This window comes from Cryptomeria japonica, chromosome 10, assembly GCF_030272615.1.
Source record: "Cryptomeria japonica chromosome 10, Sugi_1.0, whole genome shotgun sequence".
Taxonomy (NCBI): Eukaryota; Viridiplantae; Streptophyta; class Pinopsida; order Cupressales; family Cupressaceae; genus Cryptomeria; species Cryptomeria japonica.
Genome location: NC_081414.1, coordinates 573,141,651 through 573,157,602, shown reverse-complemented (window position 1 = coordinate 573,157,602; position 15,952 = coordinate 573,141,651).

Here is a 15,952-nt window from a genome sequence, read left to right as displayed (position 1 = left end):
TGAAATACATCAAATACCCCCCTCATTTTGTCCTTGAAATCATTGAACTCTACTTCTAACTAGCTAGAAGGAAACCATGCAAACAGAATAAAACCAAAAAACAATAAACACCAGATTCAATGTTCGTATATTGATTTTAGCTGCTATTACAACAATTTCTACAACATTTCTACTCTATTTTTAATCTGCAAACTGCATCTAACTATTCTAACTCCTAAAAATCTAACTAATTCTAACCTCTAAGAGTCTAAAAATCTAACCCTTTACAATGAGAGGCATCCTGCCTTTAATAGATTTTTCAATTCAAATCAAGGGCTAGGATTGACTGCATCCAAGGGCTGCAACCTGCCTTTTAGAAACTTGGCAGCTTTAACCCATGCCTGGTTAATCCTCAGTAATCCTCCCAACCACTTTCTCAACTACCAACCACTATTTGGCATCAATTCAGGTCAATCTGGTAGCTGGAAATAACTGACCTGTGTCCCTTCATTTAAAATACATTAGGTGGGGCCCACAGGCAGTCCTTTACATCAAACAATTCAGTTTTGTAAACTGACTTTCTGGAATTAATTCCAGCTGTGTATTTTTGAGAATGCATATTTTGTAGCATTCTGAGTGTTCTTTGTCTTCGGTCTTGAGGGTGGATCTCAACTTTGTGGTTTACATGGTGGTGCGCTTCCTTGTGCTTCGTTTTATGCTCTGCGACACGTTCTTCATTGGCAGCACTTGGGATTGTCTTTTTGATCCTGCGCTCCTAGTCGATCGCGATCATGTCTTCAATCTGAGCTTTAGGTTTATGTCAATCCGCAAACAACCAATTTCGACATAAATTAATCACTTCGCAAAATCAAATGATTTTAACAAACATTAAATTTTCAAGGCAATGTCAGGCTTTGTTTCGGCGAAGATGAAAGGTGTTTGCCTTTTAAAACAATATAAATCCCCCTTTGCAAAATTAGGGTTTGAAGATTAAAATGTGTGACTTTTATTTCCTTTTGCCTTAATGAAAAACTCGGCCCCTTTTGTTAAAATTTGCGAACTTGGCTTTAGTTTCAAACGCCCAACTCCTTAGGTATGAAATTCGGTCATTGTGCTTAGAATGAGCAAACTTTTCCCTTTTTCACCCAACTTAGCATTTAAACGTCCTTTCCCTTTTCAATATGAAATTTGGCATTTTGGGGTGAAACGCAAGAACTTTTTATTTCTTGCAAAACCAATAAAAACACCGAATTTTCCCTTTGATTCGATTTTTGCTTGCTTTTGAGAGAGTCCGACATTTTAAAGTGAATTGTGCAATTTTGAATGACTCACTCTTTACCAAACTCGGTCTTTTAGGCAAAAAATGTGAGAAATGTTTTAAAATGCCTAAGTTACATGTCAAACTTGGGTTTCGAAGGGAAAATGTGCGAATATTTTAAAACTTACAAATTTGCAAAAAGAACCGAACTTCTCTTTGTTCGCCCCTTATGAAAATTCGGGTTTTAAGGCAAGAATGTGCGATTTCCTTGAATAAGATTCGAACCATGGTAGCTCAAGAATTTCCTCGCCTTTGCCATGGTTAGACATTTTTGAGGTGATTATTCGGCGATTTGAAGGTATCGTAAAACACTTGAAGGATCAAACTTAGGGTTTCAATGTGCTCTCTTCGGCATTTGGAAACATTTTGCATAGTTGGGATTTTGGTCGACGAATGTGGGGAAAATTGTGGTTTTCCCCTTTGCATTTCGACGCCTTAATGATTTTGTGCGTGATCATTCTGCAAGGGGACTTTATAGGCATTCCTTTGGCGTTTGCAAGGAGATGTAACTTTGGGATTGTCTTCAAAACGTCAAACCGTGGAAATATCCAATGGGATGGAAGCTATGGCTTAATGGTTCAACTTCAGGATTATTCTCGAGTTTGCAAGGCAATAGGAAAGGCTCGGATTTCCCTTAGAGTCCTCTCTCAAAATATGGGGAAAGGCCGAGTTTCTTAGATGCCCTCCTCCTTTTGATGAAACTTGGGTCCTTTTGGGGAAATGCGTGACCTTGGGCTCTTGAAATTTTAAGTAAAATGTCAAACTTCCATTTAAACATACGATTTTGCTTTCGCCCTGTGAATGCATTTTGGCCTTTGCTCAAGATTTCCTTGGGTATTTTGACGGATTACAGAGGAAAATGTGCGATTTAAGTCTGAAGCCCGAAATCTTCATTGTGTTTCCCGACCTTGGCTATTTCGAGAAGACTTTGGCAATTGGAGGGCATTCTGACGAACTTTGGAGTTTTCTTGAAGATGGCTTGAAGAGTTGGGATATTGCTCAAGTTTGTGGGGTGCTGTGAAGGAGAAAACAAGATCGCATCTTATTCCAAAATGCAGAAAATGGGGGGTCCTCTGTCTCAGACGGGGTGTGTGTGTAGAACGCACAACAAAGGGCAGGGGGTTTTGGAAATGATATTTAAAAAGTGTTTTGAGCTCATATGGAGCTCATGCTGGAGATTTGATAACAGATTATTGCTGGTCTGAATTTCATTCATCCAAGGGTTTTGTGAGGATGGAAACCCTCATAAAGGACATCGACTATGAAAGTGTAATATTTTGTACGGCTGGTAGCAGGTGGTTTCATTCAGGAACTAGATAGGAGTGTCATTGATACAAAACATCTATTGATTTGCCAAGATTTCAAGACATTTTAGGGAAGATTTGAGAGAACATAACAACAAATTTTTGGAGTATTAAAATCTCTTTGTTTTTCCCCTTATTGCTGGTTGTACACTTTCTATAGCAAACCGTACCACTTTTGGAGGGGAACATGTGCTCTTGGAAGCAAGATGCCTGGGTTTTGGAACTTTCTTGGCAGTTTGGGAGGTGTCTCATAGTCTTTACTCACAGGAGATCATTTGGAGTTGGACCAGCTAGGGTTGGAAAGGCATTTTGCATCATTGGTAGCTTTAGATTGCTGTTTCCAAACTATTATTCGGCATTTTAGTAACAACAGAAAATGGGTATGTTTGTATGGTCATTTTGAGTCAATTTGGCCATATGGGTATTATTTCTTTTCATGATATATTGCTGTCCAAACTCTGTATCAGTTCTGAAATATTAATTGCAGCTTGTGGGCATTTTAAGAAATTGCTTTTCAAGTGATTTGTTTGTTTGGGTATTACTGCAAATATTTCTATTTGATTGTATGAATCATATTTATCGTCAAAACCCATATCAACATTCAAAAAACAAGGAAAAGTATATAGTGTGCATATTACAGCAAAGACCCAACCACTACACCAAGAGACTGACTTTGAGGTTAGGGCAACATTCATAGGTGTTAAGGGTGGTTTGGTGGGCATCCACCTGGAGTTCCCGAGCATTCAAGCACTCCATTTGGACATGTGGCCGCTAGTTCCCCACACTTAAGGCATTCCTCACACACAAAGACATTATAGCCCACCATGCTCTATAGGTTCTGACCTCAAAACCTCAGCTCTAATACATCATAGGCCCATCCACTACACCAAAAGACCAGCCTTGAGGTTAGGGTGGCACCCATAGGCAGTAAGGGTGGCCCGACAGACATTCTGCCCAAAGTACCGAGCATTCGAGCACCCCATTCGGACACATGGCCGCTAGGGCCCCCATGCATAGCGCATTCCCGTCAAAGAGGGACATTATAGAAGGAATTTTACCAATACAATTGTTGATGGTGGGTTTGGTGTGAACGTACTTCCAAAAGACACTTAGAGAGGTCTTGGCAAGCCGACCTTGTGGCCCCAACTTTTCAACTGGTGGGTGCAGATCAACAAGGTATTAAGGTAATTGGAGTTTTAATGGGACAAAAAGTAACTATTGGAACCCATTCATTTTTGCTCAGCTTTATGGTCATTTAATTAAGGAAGAAAGAGTAGGATGCATTGTTGAGTAGGGGTTGGTAGGTAGTTTTGTGATGTTATCACACATTGCCCCATTGCAAATAGGGGCGCCCAATTTTCGCTTTTTAGGGTAGTGTTTAGGTGTCTTAGTTTTAGTCTTCGGTCTCTTGCCAGTGCAAAAGTGTTGAGTTTTTTTTTTGGGTGTTTCATTAGGTTTAGAGATGTCATCAAGTCAATATTTCAAATGTCTTGGCTGGGAAGAAATAGGTCACCCTCACAATGCTACAGCTAGTGTTGGTCTTCGGATCGGTGCCGACATGGTTGGAAGGATATTATGATACTACACGTGTGTTCAACCAAGTTAATGAAGAAGAATGGCACTTTTTGGGATGATTTGAGACAACTTTTTATTTTTAGAAAGTTGCTTTTTTTGCTTTTTCTATTTTTAGAAAGTGTCATCTTTAGCACTGATTGGTCGATTGGGGAGCTTTCTATTTTTAGAAAATGCTAGTATTAGAGGTTAATACTGTGGAAAGGTACCATGCAAAGAAATTCCTCAAGGAAGTGTAGAAATTCATGTTCCAAGCATGAACCATGCCTAAGGAAAAGAGAAAAATCCACTTGAGATCGAATTTCCCAAGTTAGAGGCAAAGTGGACAAGTCTACTTGGAGGTTGACTTTCCAAAGAGAAAAATCTACTTAGGGGTCGATTTTCCCAAGTAGAAGCGAGCAAAATGTTTCTAAGTCCTTGAAAATTCCTTTTGAGGTAAAACCAATTCCATCATATATTTCCTTAAGAGTGCAAGGTAAAATTAAGTGCAAAAGAGAAAAATCCACTTAGGGGTCAAATTTCCCAAGTGAAGAGGTGTTAGTGTTTGTTTTGTCATCTACCAAACATTAGAATAAAGTACCCAAAGATAATTTATCCTCTCTTGAAAAATCACCACGTATGCTAAGATTGCTAGAAGATCATATGGCGATTCCAAGGTTTCTTTTGTCAAGTCTTGATGTGTGGATAAGCTCAATGGGCATTGTGATTTGCTAGTAATACACAAAGGGACTTACGCTTGGATTGTTCAATTCACAATGAAGGTTTAGACAATGAAGCTCTATCATTCGGGACTTGGATCATGAAAAAACTGAAAAGGAGACAAGGGTTTAGAAGTTCTAATCTATTCCTAGGAATTGAAGAGACGGTATTGACTAGGTGAGCTCAATAACCACACTTTGCTTCCCCTCACTTAGGACAACTACACAAAGTGGATGCAATCTTCAAGGGATGTGCTTATGATCGGAAGTTAAGCATACACAAAGGAAAGCTCAGACTAACTTTGCATAGTGAATGAAAATCATCCATTCACCAAAAGTATGAGCGAAGAAACACCACAAATCAATACTTATCAGATCTTGCATTCAATCCAACATACATGAAATAAAATCTAAACTATTGTGTTGAGGAAATTGAAAACCTCGCTAATCATTCAGATAAAAGAGATTACAAGGCCTTAAGAGAAAGCACACAAGCAATGTACTATCTGAAAATGACCTTCTTGCAACGATATTTCAGAAAACATCACACTCCAAATGAGAGGAGGCAACCTTATATAGGCACATAGAAAGTTTGAATGGCTGAGGTCAAACCATGATCAAGGGCCCAAATTGAAAGATAAAAAACCCTAATTAGGGTTTCCTAAAATTAACTACCCCTCAACCAATGTGAAAATTACATTTGGGACACTTGTCCTTCTTGCTAAATATGAACCAACAATGAAAATAGAAGGTTGTTGCATTGTGAAGTGTACCCTCTAGAAGCTTCCGTGGATAAGTTAGGTTCATTGAACCTAGACATGCTGACTTGGAACAATCTGACTGGTTGGAAGATGACAAGGCGCCACCTCAGCGTGTTGGATGTCCTCTCTGAATTCTCCAATTTGTGTGAAGAATTTTTAAGTATGGAAATTTGATTCTTCTTGTCACCATTTGATTTTGATTGGGAGCTTGTCTTTAATTCTCTAGGAGATGAAATCTTTCAAGAAGTCGGAAATTTATTTAACTTTTCCATATCTTCACCAAGTCTGAGGATCTTTCTTTCTTGATATCTTGAAATTCGTTCAAGTGCTTTGAATTTGGAGAATTTCTCTATGCCTTCACCACAATGGACGAATTTGGAGTTTTCAATGAAATAGTTTTTCCCATACTTAGCTAAAATTTGGCCATCTTTATGCTCGGATGAACCTTGCTCGTGGTCCTGTCTTCAATTCTGAATTTGGCTCGAAACTCCATTTGTGTTTTCTACGATGATCCCGCCTTCAGCTGCCATTTATGACCTGTAAAACCAAAAGAAAATTAAGTTAGAATCCTCATTTTGAGCGTGAATTTTGATGGTTTGATAGCTAAGTATATCATGATTTTCACTCTTTCTCCAATACTTAGCCTTAAAATGGGGGTTTTCAACACTTGGATATTTTGGAAATCTCAAGAAATTCCCTTGAATATAACCAAACTCAGGAAGCTGCATGTCTGATTTCAATCGAAAATCAGAACTAAGTCCAAGACAACTTGATTGAGATCATACTGACTTGTTTACAAGGAAGAAAATGAGAAAGAAGAAAAGGATAATCTGTTGGATTCATTCTTTTGTTTTAAAGCTTTGAAGAAAAACCAGGTTGAGAACCCAGTAATCTGCCCATAGAATCCATTTTCACCTTTGGAAGAATGAGGAAGAAGGGAAAAGAAGCTTCCAAGGAGGTAAAATCAGAAGTTTAACTCAGAAAAGTAATGAATTTCCCTCCAATCTATGAAGGTTCATCCAAAATATGTGTGCAAACTTGTGGAAAATGGTTGAAAACTCAGACTTATACTTGAAATTCTCTTGAAATCTTCTTTCAACCTGCAAAACTCTTAAAAATTCTCTCAAAATGTCCTTCACCTGCATAAAACCTCTTAGAAACTCTCTCCACTTGCTATCCAAACTCGAACTTCATGTGAGAAAATGAAAGAATGAATTGTATTTGTATTGGAGTTCGAATTCTTCACATAAGATCTTCTAAAATTTGTTTCTAATTTGTCCTTCATACATCGAACTTGGACATTGAGTTAATGAGCTCGATTTGAATCACTTAAAAAGTTTCCAATTTTGATGCTCAGTTGAACTCAGTCCTTTAAAGGCAACTTCTGTCTTCATTTTGAGTTTGACTTGATCTCTTAAGAAACTTTCTATTTTGAATTTTGAGTTGAGTTGAATCACTTAAGAAAGTTCTGATTTCTTAATCTTCAAATTTCCATGTTGAAAAACTTTCTAAATTTGCCTTGGTTCGAACTTGGTCAAGATCTTTGCTGACATCATATGGGAATATTCCTTTATTCCAAATTTAACAAGTTCCTCATGAGGGCGAACTTCATTGTTTTCATTCTCCAAACTTGGGCGGACTTGGTTAAGTTTGTGCACCATTTTCTTGCTTCATATCCAATCAAGGGTGGACTTTGTGAGTTTCTTTCCCAAGTATGAAGGCGGACTTTGTTGAGTTTGTGCACTACATATCATGCTAGGGCGGACTTTGTGAGTTTCTTTCCCAAGTAGGAAGGTGGACTTTGTTGAGTTTGTGCAGCACATATCATGCTTGGGCGGACTTTGTTCATCTTATGCACTCAACCTCTTCATAGGGCAGACTTTGTTGAGTTCATGCCACTCCGATCTAGCTTCAAGGCGGACTTTGTTTATCTTATGCACCTTAGGAGGGCGGACTTGCTCAAACCTTTGCACTTCTCCCACATGCTACTTCCTTCATCTTTGGGCGGGCTTGATCTGATCTTTGCACTTCACTCATTACTTTGGGCGGAGTTCAATTCACTTAGGAACCTTTCATCTGCAGCATAGGGCAGACTTTTCTCTCTTTCTTCCTAAGGCGGACTTGAAGAACTTCTTTCCTCGCTGATCACATTTTTCAAGGCAGGGCGGACTTCAGCAATTGTTTTCCCAATGAGCAGGGTGGACTTCATGTGATTTATTCCATGTTGCAAGTGATAAAGGGCAGACTTCACCAATGTCAGGAAACATACACTTGGGCGGACTTCATTAAGGTTGCGCACTATTCACGTAATCAAGGGCGGACTTCATGAAACTCAGGCACCATGTGATCAAAACTCAAAATCTTCATAACTTAATGCAATTTTTTTCAGATTTGCTTGAAATTTGAAATTCATACATCTTTCATCCATTGAATTCCTCAGGATTCCTAAAATCTAGGAAATTGGCTTTTTCGAACAAAATTTGAATTTTGGAGGAATTTGATGATTGTTTTCAGTGCATCTTAGTGCCAACAGTGCAAACCCTAGATCCCCTTCCAAAAATAGAAAAAGCAAGCATCCCTAAAAAATAGGAAAAACTTTCTAAAAATAGCCACTTTGAGGATCGTTCTCAAAATGCCGGAAATGAAACTTCCTAAAAAATAGGAAAAAGCAAAAAAACAAAACTTTCCAAAAATAGAAAGTTGTCCAAATTGACTTAAATCAATTGCAATCTTCGTCCTTTGGACTTTCTAGGCACTTTGAGGGTGTCTAGACTTTGTTCTGCCCTTGGCTTGCTCAAACTAACTCGTGACTTTCAAAACCTAGACCATTCAAAACTGACAAACTTGGCAATATGGATTCAGGAAGGTCACAGGGCCCTAACAAAAACACGAGAAAGAAGGAAAAAGGGAGGGTCCCCATTTGCAATGGGGCGATGTGTGAAAAGGTCACAACAAGAGGTAATAAAAGTTAAATGGAATAAGAGTAATTCCCTCATGAAGTCAAATTTCCCATGTGGAAATAAGGTTGCAAAGGTAAAGTGAATTTCATGACGACAAATTAGTCCCTATGAGGTGCGATTTTCCACAAATGCTAAAGCAAAATCCAAGCAAGAAAATTAAACAAAATAAAATCGCACCCTTTGAGCTTTTTTTCCCAAATCAGTTGTGAAAGAACAAATCAAAACCTTTAAAGCAAGCTTTATTGCAAATCGACTATGAGAAGGAAACCAAAAGCTTTTTTTATTACAAATCGCCTGTGAGAAGGAAGGAATAAATAGTTTTATTGTTTTTAAAAACAAAATGCACATGAGCTGACCTCCTTGAGAGAAGACTTGCAAACTTATAAAAGAGGCTTAAGGAGGAGCAATTCAACTATTCAAATTCCAAGATCAACTGTCTCCAAGTTGGAATGAATATCATAACCATGAGGCTTGCGATTTTCAAAGGGAATTGCAGAAGTTCAAATTGCAAAAAAGGGAAAGGAGAAGGGTTAATGAAAGAACAAAGCCCTCATCGTATGCAAGCAAGGATTATCAAGGCATTCTCCCATATTTTGGCAACCAGAGTTGAGGATAAAATCAGACCTTTGTTAAAGTATTGAAAGTCAGGTTTTTAGGATTTTATTTTCAAATCTTGCTTTGTTATCACGTCTTTTCCAATACTAAGAATCACAGATGTAAAATCAGAACTTAAACAATTTTGGAATTGATAATTAATTCACCACTCTTTGTAGTACAATTGCTATTTGAAGTTATTGATTTCAAGCTTTGTACAGGCACCATGTTTGCAACAAAGAATATGGGAGGAGGAATTAGGAAGACTCATGTCAAGGAGGTCCTTAAGGGATTGATAATTAATTCACCACTCTTTGCAGTACAATTGCTATTTGAAGTTATTGATTTCAAGCTTCGTACAGGCACCATGTTTGCAACAAAGAATATGAGAGGAGGAATTAGGAAGACTCATGTCAAGGAGGTCCTTAAGGGATTTTATCCTGAATCCCAAATGTCATCCAAATTGAAGAAGGTTCGAGACACCAACCTTGAACAATTCAACATGGATCAATACAAGAAAATACTGTTTGACACACATGATGAAATGCCTTCATCCATAGGAACCAAGATGATCAAGTGTGGACTTCATCAAGCAGCAGGTTTCCCACCAGCAGTTCAGTGTAGTGAGTTGATGGTTGAATGTGCCAAGAGGTATGATCCACAAACAAGATCCATCAAGGCACCCAATGGAGCAATCTTGGCCTATCTCACTGAGGACTTGGTTAGGGAGCTGTTTGGTATTCCTCTCTATCAAAAGATGTTGAGTAGAATTCAAGAAGAATCGCAAGCAATGTTTGATCAAGCATAGGAAGCTGGCATGGGTATAATCAACACTAATTGGGTGAAGGAACATAAGAAGCATCATTCTAAGTCACCCAAGAGGCTTATCTGCATCGACTTCAAAGGAGAATACAGTGATATGATTCACATGCTGAATAGGGTCATGGGTACCTCCCAAGGTGCATTCTTCAAAGTGTGGATGTTCTCATATGTAGAAGAGATTGTATTGGGTTTTGAAATGATAAATTTGGCTAAGTTGATAAGCGATAACATTGACATCCAGTTAAGAAACTTAGAAAGAACAAAGGCCTTCTGCATGAGCTCCTATGTGGTGTATATCCTAGCCCGATACACATAATATAGAGGGCTGATATGTAAAGGAGAAGTGGGGCCTAGGAGTAACCAATTCAAAGTGTATGATTGCTATCCTCAGTTGCAGTTGCATTATAAGGATAACTACAAGATAACTAATGATGGCTTTCTCATGTACACCACCCGATTGCTTCAAGAAGGAATTCATAAGAGGTTATCCAAGGAGGCCATGGCATTAATTGAGAAGTATGGATTGTGGTTCATTCAATTTCCAACCTTCGCCTACATAAGGATTCAATGGTTTTCAGAGACTCCATACAAACTTCTGAGGTCCTTGACATATAAGGTAGCCATGCTCGAGGTAACAAGATAGTTGGTTCACTTGGACTCCATTCAAAAGAAGGAACACAAGCTAGGGGTGCATTTTCCTATTGTGATAGGTAAGATGTTAGAGGCATGTCCTCCACTCCAAGCAGCCAAGATAGCTAATTTAGAATTGTAGGTTTACAAGCTTGGAGGGTACAAAGCAAGATCAAATTTTGGTCTGCATCCGAGAGTTCATGGAAAGAAGAAAGAACATGTAAAGGAATTGGAGGACTATCTGTCCAAATTAATAGAGATGAATTTGGGGTAAGGAAGATGTGGTCCAGAATTCTATTGGATTTTGTGAAGAAATGTGTCCTGTTTCCTATTCTCGATCAAGTAAAAGATAATGGAGACTATGTGCATCCTCAATATGAACAAGAGAAAACTAAAACAATCTTATTACCAAGTTGGATATAACCGGAGTTAACAGATTTGACAACATTGATGAAAGAGATCATAGCTAGCTCCAGAGAGTAGGTAGATTGCCAAATCAGCAAGTTGAGGAAAGAAGGTACCTCTCTTACCTACACCAAGTTAGACAATGTTGGGGTTCTCTCTAGCCAGAATGAAAAAGTTGAAAACAGTGAAGGACAAGATAGTCAATACAAAGTTCTAGGTTCAAGAAAGAGGAAAGAGATGGTTTAAGGTTCTCAAACAAAAGGAAAAGAAGTTGCAAGTGAATAGTGTGGGCCTAGGAAGCAAAAGGTTAGTGTTACTTAGTCAACTATGAGCATGTCATCCACTAGGATAGTGGAGGAAACATCTATTGCAGAAAATGAATCATACCATGAAAAAAAATTGAACTTCAAAATGAGGAACAACTAGTCTTTTTAGGAGCAAGCTTATCCAGTCACAGGTTACGTGGAAGGAGGTGATACACTCGTGTTTGAAGATGCAAAGGGTACTGAAATCCTAGACACCAATGATAAAATAGATGAGAAGATGATCTTCGCTTTGAGGGGAATAACTGATAACATCCAATTAGAGGATGGAATGGAGCTATCTAATGTGCCAGTAGATGTGGTCCAGCTGATCAAAAATATGGATGATTTCTTAGAAAGGATTGGTAAAGCTAAAAGACCAAAGAAACCAACGAAGTATTCTCAAATCACCAGGGATGATGCAGGATCTAGGGTCTTGCAAATGGTGGTTTTAAAGGTTGATAAGCCTAGAGATGAAGTTACCCCCTTGGATTATAAGTTCATAACACTTGACATTGGACCAACCACAAAAGATCAAGACTTCCAAGAGTGAGCTGATACAATAAGATCTATTAAGGAGAAGTTTGATAAAAGAAAAGAGAAGGATAGATTAGAGGTGAGAATATGAGATTTGCAGAGTTCATTCAATGGATAACAACTCCAATAAGACAAGAGAATGAGACATTTATTCCACCACCTTCGCTTCCTTAGGAATTAGTTGACAGCCTCGAAGCAATGAGAATTACAAGTCAAGCAACGAGGAGATGGGTTGTAAATGCCTCAAAACAAGTTGATCAATTCCTAGAGAGGTGTGTTCAAACCTATGATAGAATAATCTTGTTTATGAATGAAATTCATCAAGTAGAGGAGAATTGGGAAGATTTCTAGAATGTAGAAGACAAGATTATACCTCGTCTTAGGGTGTTGAAAGAGGTGCCTGTGCAAGTGTTGGTTCAAGAGGGTGTTATTGATAATAGGGTTTCATATGATTTCAATAGATGGTACTGTTCCTTGATAGTAAAGAAAGAAGCATTTGATAAGATGAACGAAGAGTGCATGGATATGAAAAAATCACTTGAAAGGATACTGCTGAGGATCCTCACATCACTTGAGGAATTATCTAGACAGGAGGTTAGTCATGCAAATGGTTTAAATTTGGAGGAATTGAGGGAGAGCATGAAAAATGTGTATCTAAAAGAAATGGAGACTATCAAAGAAAATCAGCTAGATGACATTTTTTCCCTTAAGATTTACATAAAAAGTTTTCAAAGGCAAGAAGATAAGTGGGGGGATACTTTTGGTCGATGCATTGAAGCCTTGAACGTGATAGGAGTACAATTGGATGCCTTGCCAAGCATAGCAATGGAGGAACTCAATTCATTGATGGCTAGGTTCATTGCATTCGGAGGTAGAGAATGAGACAAGGGGAATCACATTTTGGAATTTGGTTCTTTGGATTAGTTTGCAAGGTTTCAATGTAATCTATGTTCCAAATGGCTCTTCCTCCTTTTGCCATGTGTCAAAGTTAAGTAACCAATCAGGTGAAAGTTAGTTGGGAGTTGCAATAAACTGTAATTAGGGTTTTATTTGTTAATCTTGGCCGTTGATCATAGATCAATCTGGACTATTGCTTTGTATTGGGGTGCCTATATAAACCCTCCTCTTTTCATTTGTTGCAGAGAATTTTGGAGAAATTGTTGCAAAGATACTACTAAAGTAATAAAACAGAGTTCATTGAAGTTTGGTGAATACTTGTTTGCTTTTGTGAGTTAGCATGGTTTCTTGTTTCTCACTAGAATGGATTTATTTTGCAAGTTGCTAGTAAATGAATTAAGGATTGATAGTATTACTTATGGCCAAATTGTTAAGTTCATACCTTTTATGATTGGATGATTTTCAATTGTAGTGTAAGGTTAACTTGAACTCTTGAATGATAAACTTCTATTACTTTGTTCATTGTTGCCATGTTGGTCAACCTGAGTAATGTGAATATCTATTAGGTACCTAAGAAGATTGCACTACCTTTGTGGAGTTTTGAAATTGGCAAAGGAAATATAGGTTTGATTTCACCTTTGCAATATTGGTCTCTTGAATTTGTAGGATTAGTTCATAGGATTAGTCTAGGGTTAGAATTATCTTCCCAAAACCCTCCTCTTTTGCATTTTATTTTCAAAAAATTTCATAGAAGTAAGTATAGAAACTCAAAGCAATATCATTTGAATTCAAAGTGTTGAAGGAAGTTGACAAAACTTGGAATTGAGCAAGAATCCTAGAACAATTACGTAAGTCCCCTTTGGGTTACCAGCATACATCAAACAAATTGAGTCTATCCCAAATAGAAAAATTTGCCCATTTTGGAACCTTGGAGTCTACCTTGTGATCACTTAGTTTAGCACATTGGAGATTTTGTTCAAGAGAGGATAGAGTACCTTTGGTATTTTATTCTGTGTTGACGGCCATAAAACACTCACCAACAGGTTGTAGCCAAAGTCGATCACAACTTGAAAAAGAATATAATCTCAATTGAGAGCAAGGGTTGGAACTATATAATTGATTTGAAGAATCAAGTAGTCAGTGAGGAAACAACTGCCTTAGATTCGACATATTCAGAATTTGAAGAATGGATGTAGAATCAAGGTTTTGATGGAACCAAATGACAAAGGAATTTTGGAGTTATAGTCATGTTCGGAGGATGAAACAAATTCTTTATGCGACCTATTTCCCTAGTAGATGGAGAACTATGAGGTATTTCCCCCATCGTGTAATTTCTTCGAAGCTACAACTCTTAGTGAAGAACAATCAATGAAAAATGATTTTACAAAGATGGATAGTTTATGTGTGTGGGATGTAGTTCATGGTTTGCAAAAGATGATAATTATAGTAGAGGTGTCTATCAATCTGACTTTGCAGAAGAATGTAAAATCACGGACGAGTGAAAATATTATTCAACAATTGAAGGAGAAAATATTAAAATGTTCAACTAAATGCTCTATTACATAAAAGGCTTGACGATAAAGTGTAACTACAACAAAAGGTCGAACTATATAGTAAGACCAACATCTTGTCATATCATACAACAAGGAGAGAGATGACAAGTTTTGTACATTGTATGACAAGAATTTGTATATTGTATGACAACCTCAACCTCTTCACATCATACGACAATCTCAATTGATGCGACATCAACATGACACTCAAGCTCATCATATAATTTGTTCATATAGTACGATGACTATCCATTGTTTGGCCAAATCCTATAGTGCGACATCCTTCTTACATCATACTATGTTGGGAAACTCTTTTTATTGTACAATATATCTATTGCCTTATCAGGTGACCATAATTCTTCAAGTGACCACAATCACCCTCCATCGTATGATAGTCAAAACTGGTAATCACTCATATTGTATGGCCTTGTGTTTGTAAGTTCACGGTATGATTGGCATGTTTGGCTCCTCACAACGTATGATAACCTCTCTACATTGTTTGACTGCGAATATTATTTGTTGCGTAGCATCCTATTGACAATGTATGAGATCATCCCTTTAGCGTACGATCCTTGGTTGTCCTTGTTCACATCATACGGCTAGTAGAGATCTTTGTACTATATGATGACTTAAGATAGCACTTCTTTCAAACGTACGCCAATGGTATGGCTGAAGGTCTATGGTTACATTGTATGGATGATGGAATATTTACCCTATCACAACGTATGTCAACAACACTTTCATAGTGTATGACAAAAGCACTCACCCTCAGGTTGCGTCATACAACTTCTTTGCCTAGTTGACATCATGTGTTGGCTAAACACACTAAAATCTCTATTTTCTAGATTTGTTAGCTTTGCTTTTTGCCTCTTAAAAATATATAAAATGATGTGCACCATGAAGATCTGTGTGGTTTTAAAAGTCTTAATTTGGGCTTGGTGATGGGGGCTCTACCCCTTGACCTCACCTTGTATTGTGATATGGAGCGTGCCTAGGGTGCTACCCCATGATCCCATGCCTCTCAACCCTGCTTGGGGCATTTCCCCGAGACCCTTGCAAGGGGCATTGCCCCTTGAATCTGCTAGGGGTGTTGCCCCCATACCCCGGCATTGCCCCTTGAATCTGCTGGGGGTGTTGCCCCCATACCCCCATTGCATCATTTGATTTGCCAAGTACATTAAAAGTCTAACTTTGCAAGGTACACTTCCAAGTTCATGTACACCATTGGGTCCTTTTAAATAGATTGTGTATCATCAGGGAAAGTAGTATGATCTAGTCAGATTAACTCGGATGGCTTACCATCTCTGGTCTGCTTCTGTAATAATTTCATATGTGAGTAAAGATATATTTTACTCTTGTATTTGGTATGCATTGTCATCTCTATTATTAATTCATGTATTTATTTTATCAAATAGAGTAGTAAATGCTAGGACAATGCATGTGGATATGGTTTGATGATCTGAGCTTTTAATTGTATCATTTACATGCACCAATCTACTTTCCTAGCACCAAAGGTGGTAGAATGGAGATTGGGTACAAATTGATTTTCCTAGCTTGAACAATATTACGACTTTTGTTTGACCAAGAAAACAAGCAATGATTAGCCCAATTGTTCTGTTC